This window comes from Megalobrama amblycephala, linkage group LG8 (assembly GCF_018812025.1).
Source record: "Megalobrama amblycephala isolate DHTTF-2021 linkage group LG8, ASM1881202v1, whole genome shotgun sequence".
Lineage (NCBI taxonomy): Eukaryota > Metazoa > Chordata > Actinopteri > Cypriniformes > Xenocyprididae > Megalobrama > Megalobrama amblycephala.
Genome location: NC_063051.1, coordinates 31,361,931 through 31,376,089, shown reverse-complemented (window position 1 = coordinate 31,376,089; position 14,159 = coordinate 31,361,931).

Below are 14,159 nucleotides of genomic sequence, written 5' to 3'. Positions count from 1 at the left end.
AACAGTAGTGTATATTGTTACAAAAGATTTCTATTTTAAATAAATGCTGATTTTTTTTAAAACTTTTTATTCATCAAAGAATCCTGAAAACGTATCACAGATTATAAAATAATATTAAGCAGCACAACTGTTTCCTACATTGATAATAAATCATCATATTAGAATGATTTCTGAAGGATCATGTGACACTGAAGACTGGAGTAATGATGCTGAAAATTCAGCTTTGATCACAGAAATAAATTATACTTTAAAGTATATTAAAATAGAAAACCATAATTTTAAATTGTAATAATATTTCACAATATTATTGTTTTTTTCTGTATTTATTATGAAATAAATGCAAACGCTAATGAGCATAAGAGACTTCTTTCAAAATCATTAAAAATAGTCATGTTTCCAAACTTTTGACCTGTAGTGTATACAGACACACACACACACACACACACACACACACACACACACACACACACACACATATATATATAGGTTAGTAAGATTTAAAAAAAAAAGAGAAGTTATGCAGGATGCAGTAAATTGAAGTGGCACTGAAGTCATTTATAACATTACAAAATATTTATATTTCAAATAAATGCTGTTCTTTTGAACTTTATATTCATCAAAGAATCCTGAGAAAAAAAATGTATCATGGTTTCCACAAAAATATTAAGCAGCAAAAACTGTTTTCAACAAAAACTGTTTATTGCACCAACAATAATTGATAACTGAGCAGCAAATCAGCATATTTATTTCAGAAAGATCATGCAACACTTAAGACTAACGATGCTGAAAATTCAGCTTTGCCATCACATAAATAACTACATTTAAAAATTATGTAATTTTAAATATTTGAATATTATAATATTTTACAATATTACCATTTTTACTGTAGTTTTTTTTTTTTATTTATTATTAAATAGGCCTAAAGCTTTGGTGAGAATAAGAAAAAAGCTCAAATCGTACTAACTTTTGACCAAAAGTGTACATTTGCAAGAAGGTTATGCAAAAACTGCTGGGTTAAAAATGGACAAAACCAGGGATTGGGTTGTTTTCACCCAGCCATTTCTTTCAACCAATTTTGGATTTATTTTTTAGCCAGCAATATAGTAATATAGTAAAAGGCATGTTTTTGCTCACCCACAAATAGGGGCAAATTTGTGGGGTATTTTAAGCTGAAACTTGACCAGACCAGAGACTTATATTACATCATGTGAAAGAGGGCATAATAGGTGCCTTTTAACCCAACCTGCTGGGTTTGTCCATATTTAACCCAAGTTGGGTTGTTTTTAACCCAGCATTTTTTAGAGTGTGCATAAATAAGGACTATCTTACAGAAAGTAACCACTAGAGAGCAGTGTTGCTTCAGATCTTGATTAGTTTCACATTATGGAAGCAGGGCTCCTCACCCCAGGGAACTGTGGGTCTTATCCAAAAGCTGATCCCAGATAGCTGAAACAACAGTGCTGAGATTGAAAAATAAATCACTGTTTTATGAATAAGACACGGGAGCTCAGATAATAACTGTACATTTGAAATAAACATGAATAAAATTGGCACATTTTGATCTAAACCTCGATGTTCTCCATTTTCCTCTACAGTGATTCTCGCATGAAAGAATTACAATACATTCATTCGGCCTGTTGTCACACCTTTATAATTGGAAAAGGCAAACAGACCCCTGAGATGTTCCGAGAGATGGTGGAGTTTGACTTAGATGAAGTGAAGCGCCTCATCAGCGCAGATCTGTCTTTAATATTTGACGCAAAGCGCAGCGCCGTTAATCTGAGTCGCGAGCTTGGCGCGTATAATTACACCTGGACCTGTCACATCCGCTTCCGCCGCCGCAACCAACTTAAACATCTCTGTCAGGCCCGACCCTCGTCAAACCCCCGCGATGAATTGATGTTTTAAGGTAGTTTTAATGAATAAGGGGGAGTCGGTTTCGGTCATATCACCTCAGATTCAATTTTTTCTTTCTTCCATGGCGTCTGTTGGCAGATTCATTACTGGTGCTTGCCCACAACCCCCCGCACGAGATTTTCCCGCGGCACGACTGTCACCCGCACGGCTCGCGCAGTTTGTTCGTCCCCCTCATCACCGAGGGTCTTTGTCCCAGAGAGATAGAACTGTCCAGAACAATTACCTCAGAAGCTTTAACGACAAGCGGTGAAGCATTTTAATCTCTTCGCAGTTTCTCTTGGAGATATACGCATAAAAGAGGAGACGAAACGCAAATAGGCCTACCTGACATTTTCAACTCGCACACACATACAAATAAACAAATCAAATTGATAAAGCTACTATGCCAAAGTTTACTGCAAAGCAAGCAAAAAGTTGGCGTCCTCTCATTTCGCCTGAATAATAATGAAAAATGTTTAATGTTGCGTTCAAATTTAAAATATATATAAAATAAATTAAAATAATATTAGTATTTCAAGTATTTGATGTGAGACTGAACTTTTTATTTTAATTTATCATTATTTTATTTTATTCAATGCAATCAACATGCAAAACACAAAGAAAAAAAAGGAAATGATATAGAGAGGACTCCTGAAGACCATATGTGACCACAAAACCAGTCATAAGGGTACATTTTTTGAAATTGAGATTTATATATCATCTGAAAGCTGAATAAATAAGCTTTCCATGGATGTATGGTTTGTTAGGACAATATTTGCTCGAGATAACTATTTGAAAATCTGGAATGGGTGCAAAAAAATTAAAATATTGAGAAAATCGCCTTTAAAGTTTTCCAAAATGAAGTCCTTAGCAATGCATATCCACTCACAAGAATACATTTTTGATATATTTACAGTAGGAAATTTACAAAATATCTTCATGGAACATGATCTTTACTTAATATATTAATGATTTTTGGCATAAAAGAAAAATTTTGACCCATACAATGTATTGTTGGCTATTGATACGAATATACCCGTGTGACTTATGACTGGTTTTGTGGTCCATGAGTCACATTTATCATATAATTTGACCATTTTATGACAAGGCAAGGTTAGTTTAGGTTGTACTAAAAAGTTATGTGGTGCGACTCCCCAAAAACATATTGTTTATTAATTAATAATTCAGGATATTTGCAAAATAATAATTTCTTCACATTGAAAAAAAAAAAGTCATTATCTTGATGGTTACACTATACATGACATTTTGTTGTGACAGTTGCTCCATATGATTTTATTCAATGCAGCGCTTGTATACATGGCCCTTATTTTGAATCACACTATTCATCTAGAGCACACACCCAGGGGGCACAATTACATCCTACACATGCTAACCAAGAAGAGAAAATGGCTGTTTCTGGATTCAAGACCTCTCAACCAGGGGACCTGATGTTGGACCACTGTCCCCTCTACAATTATGCTCCCTTCTTCCTTTGAGCGCTGTCTGTTTATGAGTGGGCCCTCCGGAGGTCATTTTCGAGATGATTCTTTGTCTGGGCTTTTGCTCAAAGGGCCTGGGGCCTGGTATGTTATCCCTGGAGAGGGCATTGGATGGCTCCTTTTATATTATCAGGGAGGAAAACAGACAGTTGATCTGAATCGAATTCAGGGGCCACAATCTGCGGTGCTGTGAATGTCTTCTGCGTTGTGTGAATCCCACTTATATCTCATTTACAGAGAACTCTTCAGCAAAAGGCTGTTCTTTAATTTTCCAGAGATGCCAGCCAGCACTCTCATTCCTTTGGCTATTCTGTCTTTCTCTCTCTCTTCTGCTCACTCGCTCTGGCCAACTCTTTTAGGGTCCATAATGAGTTCTGTGATTGCTGTGCGCCCCTGTGCCCCGTGCTTCCCCTCTCTGCTCTGCGGCAGGTTAATGAGGATCGGAGAGATCAGCATGCCGCTGTTAGACATGTCACACACGCTGAGGTGTTGAACAAACCCCTGTCCGTCTTTGGCACTGAGCCTGGCAGACCCTCCTCTCTTTCACCCTGCCAGGGCTGCCCGCTACTCTTTTTAGGAGAGATAATATTTGCATATGTAGTGCATTATACTGTGCTTTCTTTGTTTCATTTTTCCTTGTTTGCTGATATATTAGTCCTTTAATGATTTGAATTTAAAAGTCCGCTCAGATCTCTCCTCCTTATATTTATAACCTCAATTGGTTATTAACATTAGGCCCTGAATGTTAATAACAAAGGATGCAGCAGCTGTAGCAATGTTGATGATTCTTTGTCAGTCTCTTAAGCCCGGAACACACCAAGCCGACGCTGATGAACTAGCGGCGACGAAAGCAGACTGCGGGGTTGGCTCACGTCGGCAGCGTCTGGGTCCAAAGTTGCCCTGACCACCAAACCGACGCTCAACACCCAGCGGCCACCCGTCTGTTCTACGCCTGCGTAAGAAGAAATGCCTTTCCGTACCAGCAGGTGGCAGTAGCTGAACAGCCAATCAGAATGATCAGATGGCCCGACTGACCGACGAGCCCGACGCCGATTCAACATGTCGAATGAAGCAGATGAGGACCAACTTGAGGAACACACTGAGAAAACTTAGTCGGCCGATGAACAAAAACTGCCTGGCTTGGTGTGTTCAGGGGCTTAAGAGTTAATGACATGACGCTCCTTTTTTGCCTGGAACTATTAATTTATTTAAAAATACAGTTCATTCATAAAGAGACTTAAATACACCTCTTTCGTTTTTAAGTTATATTTATGGGCCTTTATGCATAGAGGACAGTAGAGAGCAGACAGGAAAGCACTGGGCAGAGAGAGGGGAGCAGGATCGGCAAAGGACCTCGAGACGGGAATCGAACTCGGGTCACCGTGAATGCATTTGCGCTATATGTCGGCACACTAACCACTAGTCTATCGGCGCCGACCCATTTTTAATTTTTGAATTAAAAATTCATTTTGATGTTTTTGAGGGGCAAAAAATTAAAAACTGTCTTGATATTAAAGATTGAAATTCCTCATTAACTATTTTGGCATTTATATTACTTATTTTGGCATTTTTATTACTAATACTTTTTTAAAAAAAAAAAAAGAGAGAGAGAGAGAACTGCTTCACTGCATGCTTACTGATGCTTACTAAAGACTTCATCTGCCTAATAAAAGTCAACATGCACAACAATCATGTGGTGCAAAACATGCAAAAAGAAAAAAAAAAACATAAAAAAAGAAATTATAGATAGACACTCATGAATGTGTGTTAATAAGTCTCTTAAAATATCTAATAATTTGACCATTTTATGGCAAGACAAGGTTAGTTCAGGTTGTTTTGTGGTGCTACTTACCAAAAACATAATATTGTATTAATAATTTAAGATATTTGTAAAAATTCTTTTTACTTTGAAAACAATAAAAACTTATAAAAAATATAAAAAATGATGATGTGTACACCCACACACTCTAAAAATGCTGGGTTGTTTCAACATAAATTTGGGTCAAATATGGACAAACCCAACTGTTGGGTTAAAAATTTAAAGGCACACTATGTAAATTTTCGCCGTTAGTGTTCGCTTATTCAAAACAAAGGCGTAGCTTGATTTCGCGGAATCATAGGAGGTGCCGTCTTCACCTCACAGCCGGTGGAAAAGAATCAGGACTCGGGCAGAAATCATGTTCATGGATGAGATTATTAACGTTACTGGGAGCAGAACGAGGCCGCTGGAGGGATTGCTAATGAGAGATGAGCGTGACGCACAGAACTTTTATTATGCCACAGTTGCTGCTTATGCTTCTTCCGGTCAAGCATATGTGGTTTAACGCAGCACTGTTTATCATATTAGATACATTTGTGTGTTGAAAGTTGTTATAATGCTGTTCTGTGCGTTCACTCGGCCGCTATATGAGACACTTGTTACACACTGCAGATCGATATTAGTCATGGTAAAACAGGGTACTCGCTGTAAATCAAGAAAACGAGATTTAAACAATAAGATAATAATCTTACATATTGTGCCTTTAATTCAAAAATTTGACCCGACAGTTGGGTTTGTCCATTTTTGACCCAAATTTGTTCTTGATGGCTCTACACCATATTATATTTTAGAGCCATTACATTTTTTTGACAATGGAATAAAAGAATAAAACCAACATGAATTCATGCATTTTTAAGAAGTTGCCATACGTGTTTTAAATTCGACGTGTCATTTCATAGACACTCTTATTTGTCACCATATACATTATGGATGGAAAACTTTTTGCTTCTCGCTAATGATCAGAATGAGTTTGCACTCTTTTGTTCTGTCCTCCTCCCCCTTCGCATCCAAGCCTCTCCACACTCTTCCTGAGAAAAATGATCGACACAGTGTACTAGAAGTGTGAGCGAGAGAAAGATTAAATCCAAGTTTCTTTCATCCATGAGTGCTTTCATATCTTTTTTCAAGCAGAGAATTATCAGTGCTGGTACTCGTGCAGCAGGGACTGATGGGAGGAGGAGGTGTGAACAATGAGGAAGTAAGGTTCCTGATGAAGAGGGATTTTACTTAGCGCCCGCCTCTTTTGTTTGGAATTGTTTTGGTCACGAGATTAATACAGAAAGCGATGCGACAGTCTAATCAAATATGTCATTGATCATTGAATCGGAGACTGACGCGAAGAATCCCGAACTCGCGGTAGAAAAGACCGGTTCAGCTTCAAGATTTAAGGATCTTAGAAGGAGGGATTTACGTCTGACCTCAATACACACGAGGTTTTAATGAAACAACCGAATACAGAGGCAGCATGGAAATGTTATTAAACCACCTCTGAAGGGAAAAAAATAGTAAAACAACCCTTTCTATAGAAAGGAAATTTTCTGATATTCCTGGCCCGTCTTCTAATCTCCTGTGTTTGGAGAAATTTTTTTCATTAAATTTGTGTCAGGACTAATTTTGAGGCGAATGAATACAGATGTCAGGGTGCCATCGGATCCCATGGCAGGGCTCTTAATGAGATAACAGGCTTTAGTCAAAGAATTAACACTATTGAAAAAATGAGATTAGCTCAATGGATGCAGATCCGGCTGGAACGGGGGCTTGGCTTGTGCCGTATCAGACTGAGAGACCTGCGCTGCCAAATCACAAATCTATTTCCAACGTCGGTATTAATTATCAAACTAAAGCCGCTGTTGCGTGTTGATTCATCAGGGTATGCTCCTGTATTATCTCCCATTAAGCGGAAAAAAGGAGAGATTATGTGGGCCTTCAGGGGCGTTTTATAAATTCTATGAGACTGTTAAACCATGTCATGGACTTTGGAGGATAACACCATCACGGTCCTATGTGTACGCTTCCTTCACGTGTGCTAAAATGCACCTTTAAGCCTTAAATTTGATTATTTATTTCAGTTTTCAATTAAATTGAAGCGTCTTGGCTCGGCGTGGAGGAGTTGACTCGCAAAGGTCTTTATGTGAAACGTGCATAACAAGACAGCATATACAAGAGTGCTTGATGGCGTCTGGCCTCTTGTGTGAACTGTTTCTGCGTTCTAGGACTGAACAGCCACACAAGAGCTCTCTGTTCTTACTTGCTTGGCATCTGACATATTGAATAACATAAATGCATGTCTTCTTTTGTGCAAGCGATGGGTGGCGGCAATGCAGTTTGCATGCAAGACGGTGTGCCAACTTACCCAGATCTAGATGCAACACCCATGTGATTGAGGAAAAGAGTTGAGTTGATTCAGGGCTGCATTGATTGGCAGCCTTGTCTGTGGCAGTGCCTTGCTGATTATCCCAAGCACACAGGGAGCCTATCACAATCACACAGGTAATAATCTCCCAGTTGCACGCTGCTATTTCACACATGGATGCGGCCTGTGATGAGAAAAGTATGTCACAGTATCGATAAATAATTATGAGCGATGAGACTCTCTTCCTGTATTGGAAGTTGGCTGAAATGACTTCATAAAGCCGGGGGATTGTGGGAGAGGTGATGTCGTGACAGCATCTTTCTGCTGGCTCACAGTCGCACCATAATTATGCAGTGCGAGCGCATCTCGCCGTCCAGCGCGCATGTGAGCATCTCTGGTGTTTTATGCATTTCCCATCTGATGAGTCTTGATACGCTGATCAGAATGGTATTCTTCGCCCTATTGACAATGACAACTCTGACGCCTTTGCTGATGTATTCTGGCAGACTCATTGTTTAAAAATGGAAACAGCGAAGGTGACACCTGAAGGATAGCAATGGGTATGTGGAAGAAGGTGATGGAAAGAATGACACAACAATAAAAAAAAAGGGGGAAGAAAAGGTGACAGGATAAAAACAGAAAGAAAGGGAACGTATGAATGGAAACAGGTGAAGAAACGGGAGAGTAAACAGTCATAAGAGCAAAAAGGGAGATTTAAAAAGAAGAGAGCAGGGAAATGAAAGAGAGAAAAAAAGGGAGTGAGGGTGCAGCGGTTGATGGGAGGGGGACAAAATGAGACCAAATTTTCTTTGGCAATCTTGTCTCTCCTGCTGCAGGTGTGGGGCTATTTCACTAAAGCAGGCCAGACGCGAATGTCATTAGTTCCTAAGCCCCAGGTGAATTTGCCACTGTTCCACATGATTAACCCAGATAATTGTGTGTTGATAGCGAGCATGGTCGATGGAATACAATTTTCAGACCAAGATTCCTAAACAAACAGCTCAGCAGAGGGCTGGGAGGTGATGGTGTGTTGTGCGTGTATGTGAGTCTGTGTGTGCATGGTTTAGGTGCCATGGTGAGCGGTGTCGTTGGATGGCTGGCTTTGGTGTAATCTGCAAAACAGAAATAGTTTGTTTTTTGTAAAAAGTTGTAAAATTTTTTATTTGTAAAGTCTTTTATTACTCGCCTTCGTGTCGTTCCTCATCCGTAAGATCTTCTTTCATCTTCAGAACACAAATTAAAGGGTTAGTTCACCCAAAAATGAAAATTATGTCATTAATGACTCACCCTCATGTCGTTCCAAACCCGTAAGACCTCCGTTCATCTTCGGAACACAGTTTAAGATATTTTAGATTTAGTCCGAGAGCTTTCTGTCCCTCCATTGAAAATGTATGTACGGTATACTGTCCATGTCCAGAAAGGTAATAAAAACATCATCAAAGTAGTCCATGTGACATCAGTGGGTTAGTTAGAAGTTTTTGAAGCATCGAAAATACATTTTGGTCCAAAAATAACAAAAACTACGACTTTATTCAGCATTGTCTTCTCTTCCGGAATCCTTTCCATTGAATTGATTCCATTGAATCCTTTCATCTTCATTCAGCATTGTATTCACTTCCGGGTCTGTTGTCAATCGCGTTCACAACTCCGCAGTGATGCTGCTGACGTGTTATCCGGTGCGCCAGAGCTTCGTTTACAGTCTGAGGGAGACGCACGCTGTATTCAAGCTATTCTACATTGTTTGTATTTTGGTATTGCTATATTTTTTAAAATGGTGCGTAAGTGTGCATGTCGCGGATGTCCTAATGCATTACCAACGCCGACAGATGAAAGGATTCAATGGAATCAATTCAATGGAAAGGATTCCGGAAGAGAAGACAATGCTGAATAAAGTCGTAGTTTTTGTCATTTTTGGACCAAAATGTATTTTCAATGCTTCAAAAACTTCTAACTAACCCACTGATGTCACATGGACTACTTTGATGATGTTTTTATTACCTTTCTGGACATGGACAGTATACCGTACATACATTTTCAATGGAGGGACAGAAAGCTCTCAGACTAAATCTAAAATATCTTAAACTGTGTTCTGAAGATGAACGGAGGTCTTACGGGTTTGGAACGACATGAGGGTGAGTCATTAATGACATAATTTTCATTTTTGGGTGAACTAACCTTTTAAGATCCATAGAGATCCAATGCATCTACCACTCCAAGGTCCAGAAAGGTAGGAAAGACATCTTTAAAGTACTCCATGTGACTCTAGTGGCTTAAACTCAAAGTTGATGCATGAGTCTAAATATATCACGCATCGTGAAGCTCTCGTGAACGCGTGTTGCAGATCAATGTTTTTGTCAGTAAAGTGGTAAATTATGTTTTTTTTTGCACAAACAAAGCTTGCTCGCTTCATAAAACTGAGTTTAAACCACTGGAGTCACATGGAGTACTTTAATGATGTCTTTCCTACCTTTCTTGACCTTGTGGTCGGTCGTTGCGTTGGATCTCTATGGAGGGACTGAAACGACATGAGGGTGAGTAATAAATGACAGAATTTAATTTTTGGGTGAACTAACCCTTTAACTAAAAGAACATACTAAAGCCAGGACATCAAATCTATAACCTGAAAGCACAGACTCTATAACAGCAGATGTTTTCAGAACTTTCAAGAATGTTGATCTTGTTATAATTAGCCCTTTGCCTTAAAAAACATAACTGAGTAATCCTGCCTTAGCAACTTTAGGTGTCTGCCATTTTTTGGTCTTAATGTATTTTAATGGAGGATATGTGTTTGAATATTTTAAATGCAACTTAATGGAAATTATCTAAAATATGTCAAATATTATTTGTCACTACATTGAAGTAATTTAATTTTCTAACTAAAGTAACTAAAGAGTTCAGTTCACAGTACATAGTGATTTTGTTTGCAGAACTGTTGTTCACTACACTTCAAATGAGGCTTTACTCTTTTTTTGACTTTGATTGCCTCGATTCAGATTTGCAGTTTCTGTTGAATGCTATGGGATGATCCATAAAACTTGCAACAGTGACAATTGAAAATTATTTTTGAAATTCTATTTGGGGCTAATGTTCTGTGCTACTAATGCAAAATTACCCACTGTAGCTTTAAATAAAAACTCAAAGGTGAAATTTCAACTATTTTTGGAGCTAAAATACTTTATCTTATCCAATATATTGTACGGAGGAGACAACTATAAGTAAAATCCTGTTCAGACCAACATGAATGTGCAGTATGTAAATTCAGTCCAAATGTGAAAAAAAAAATAAAAAAATTATTTGCTATGGTGCTTTTAATCAATACCAAATATATGAGTTCAGAGACAAAAGAGCTGGCTCCAGATTCTTCCTTTTCTCACTGTATCACTTTGCAAAATAATCTGTTTCTGAGTGCTATTAAGTTGTAGTTGAATGTAACAGCAGCAACTGTGGGCATGTGACCAAAAGTGCAAATCTTATTGGTTGGTCAGATTATTTCCAGTGTGTGTTGAAAAAGAAATGAGATAATGAGATAAAAAAAAAATTCTGTTGCATTGTTGACATGCAAAAATTGGTGTGTCGGTCTGAACAGACACATTAAGGGCCCTATCATACACCTGGAGCAATGCAACGCCAGGCGCAACGCAAGTGTTTTTTGCTAGTTTCAGCCTGACGCAGTTATCATTTTCACATCCAGTGCCATGTTGTTTAAATAGCAAATGCACTTCTGTTCACTGGTCTGAAAACGAGGTGTGTTCAGGCGCGTTGTTGGCGTGTTGCTATTTTGAGGAACTGTAAAACAACTGTGCCATTGACCAACAAAAACCTGCTCTAAAGTCAATTGCGCAGTATTTATTTATTTTTTTTGTTTGTTATTTAAAGGCCGTGTTTGTAATTTCCAAGCGCACCTGGCTTTTAAAGGGAATGGGAGATAAGACTGTGATTGGTTTATTACGCCCAAAACACACTCATGACATATTAAGAGACAAGGTACAACCATTTTTTCCGTCGTTAAACTAGCAAAAGTGGATTCGGCACACGCCATGCACTTTAGAACATGCGCTTAGATCGTTTTCGCACCGAACGTTTTTATATGTTTGGTGATTTATATGTTTGTTTCCCTGAAAAGTCTGTGGCTCTGTAGTGCCTATCCAAACATTGGTCCAACCAGCCTGACATGGCAATGCATGGCTCAACCATTGATGTGACTTTGAGGCAGGAATATGTTTTTCTAAACCAATTTTTATAATTCCGTTCTGTGACGTGAATTGTGCAGAAATTGCACACTTCACCTTTAAGAGGTTTAAACTATATAAACATATTTATTAAGATAACAAAGACATTTTTTTGCATTCTAAGGTCAGCGGTGCACTGTGATATTCTGGCTTCACACTTCTAATGGTCTGGGTTGGGTTCAATGCTGTGGAGTAATCACTTAAAGACTAGCACATGCAGTTATGATGAAAAGTATAAGCGAAAAATGAAAACAAATAGGAAGTGCCCTAAACATGTGACCACCAGAATAACATAGCTGCAGTGATTTGCAAATGAAAGCAGCTCTCTGTTCTAATTCTTTTAGGCAAGTAAATGATGGTGTCATTCTCTCACTTTTGATGAACAAGTTGTTATTCTAAAGGGGGAAAAAAAGTCTAGTTCAAACAACTATTTTTTTTAGAAGCACTGCCGTGTCTGTGGAAATAGCCAAAACGTTAAGATTAATGCTGTTTTTCTTCATCCATGTCCGTTAACCGTCATTACCCTTGATAGACAACATAGTCACAAACTTAACAGACAAACTTTTTTCACACATTATTAGTGAAATGGCATTCACATGAGCGTGAATATGTAAACAAGGAGTCATTAATAATGTTTTCAGAAAATACATATTCATGGTACAAATCAAAGAAAAATGATTCCTGCATCATTTCACTCAATCTTCACACAAATGACAAAACCCAACCCTCAGCATCTAATATTTGCATATCATTTTAATATGACCATTTGTTGCGCCTTAAGACTTTCAGATGTTATGTGTGAAGACCTCCATCTTAGTTTTTCAACAGTATACTACAGCAGTGGTGGCTTGCATCAGATGAAATTCAGTTTTTTCACTGTTCGAAGGAACTAGTTAATATTTGTTCTATGAAGTGTTATGATCTGCCAGTAGCAGAGGTGTTATAAAGTGTAACAGTCAACATCATATCAAACATTCTGTTTCACAGCAATGAAAAGTGACAAAGATGCTATATATCGATCAGGCATAACATTATGAGCACTGACAGGTGAAGTCAATAACTCTGATTATCTTTTCATCACGGAACCTGTTAGTGGATGGGATATATTAGGCAGCAAGTGAACATTTTGTCCTCAAAGCTGATGTGTTGGAAGCAGGAAAAATGGGCAAGCGTAAGGATTTGAGTGAGTTTGACAAGAGCCAAATTGTGATGGCTAGTCGACTGGATCAGAGCATCTCCAAAACTGCAGCTCTTGTGGGGTGTTCCCGGTCTGCAGTGGTCAGTATTTATCAAAAGTGTCCCAAGGAAGGAACAGTGGTGAACCGGCGACAGGGTCATGGGCGGCCAAGGCTCATTGATGCATGTGGGGAGCGAAGGCTGGCCTGTGTGGTCTGATCCAACAGACGAGCTCCTGTAGCTCAAATTGCTCAAGAAGTTAATGCTGGTTCTGATAGAAAGGTGTCAGAATACACAGTGCATCAGTTTGTTGAGTATGGAGCTGCACAGCTGCAGACCAGTCAGGATGCCCATGCTGACCCCTGTCCACCGCCGAAAGAGCCAACAGTGGACACGTGAGCATCAGAACTGGACCACGGAGCAATGGGAGAAGTGGCCTGGTCTGATGAATCATGTTTTCTTTTACATCACGTGGATGGTCGCTTACCTGGGGAACACATGGCACCAGGATGGGAAGAAGGCAAGCCGGCGGAGGCAGTGTGATGCTTTGGGCAATGTTCTGCTGGGAAACCTTGGGTCCTGCCATCCATGTGGATGTTACTTTGACACGTACCACCTACCTAAGCATTGTTGTACACCCTTTCATGGAAACGGTATTCCCTGGTGGCTGTGGCCTCTTTCAGCAGGATAATGCTCCTGCCACAAAGCAAAAATGATTCAGGAATGGTTTGAGGAGCACAATAATGAGTTTGAGGTGTTGACTTGGCCTCCAAATTCCCCAGATCTCAATCCAATCGCGCATCTGTGGGATGTGTTGAACAAACAAGTCCAGTCCATGGAGGCCCTACTTCGCAACTTACAGGACTTTTGCAACTTAAAGGATCTGCTGCTAACATCTTGGTGTCAGATACCACAGCACACCTTCAGGGGTCTAGTGGAGTCCATGCCTAGACGGGTCAGGGCTGTTTTGGCAGTAAACCAACACAATGTTAGGAAGGTGGTCATAATGTTATGCTTGATCGGTGTATAGTTTACAGCATTAGCCAAGATAGATTGTTTTTATCTTAAAGAAAATGTGCATTATAATTGAATTTATTTAAAGAGAGAGAAATCTAACATACATAAAATAACATACAGTATTATAGTATACATCAAAAGCTAAAGGCCAGTGAGTTGTTTCTGAATGA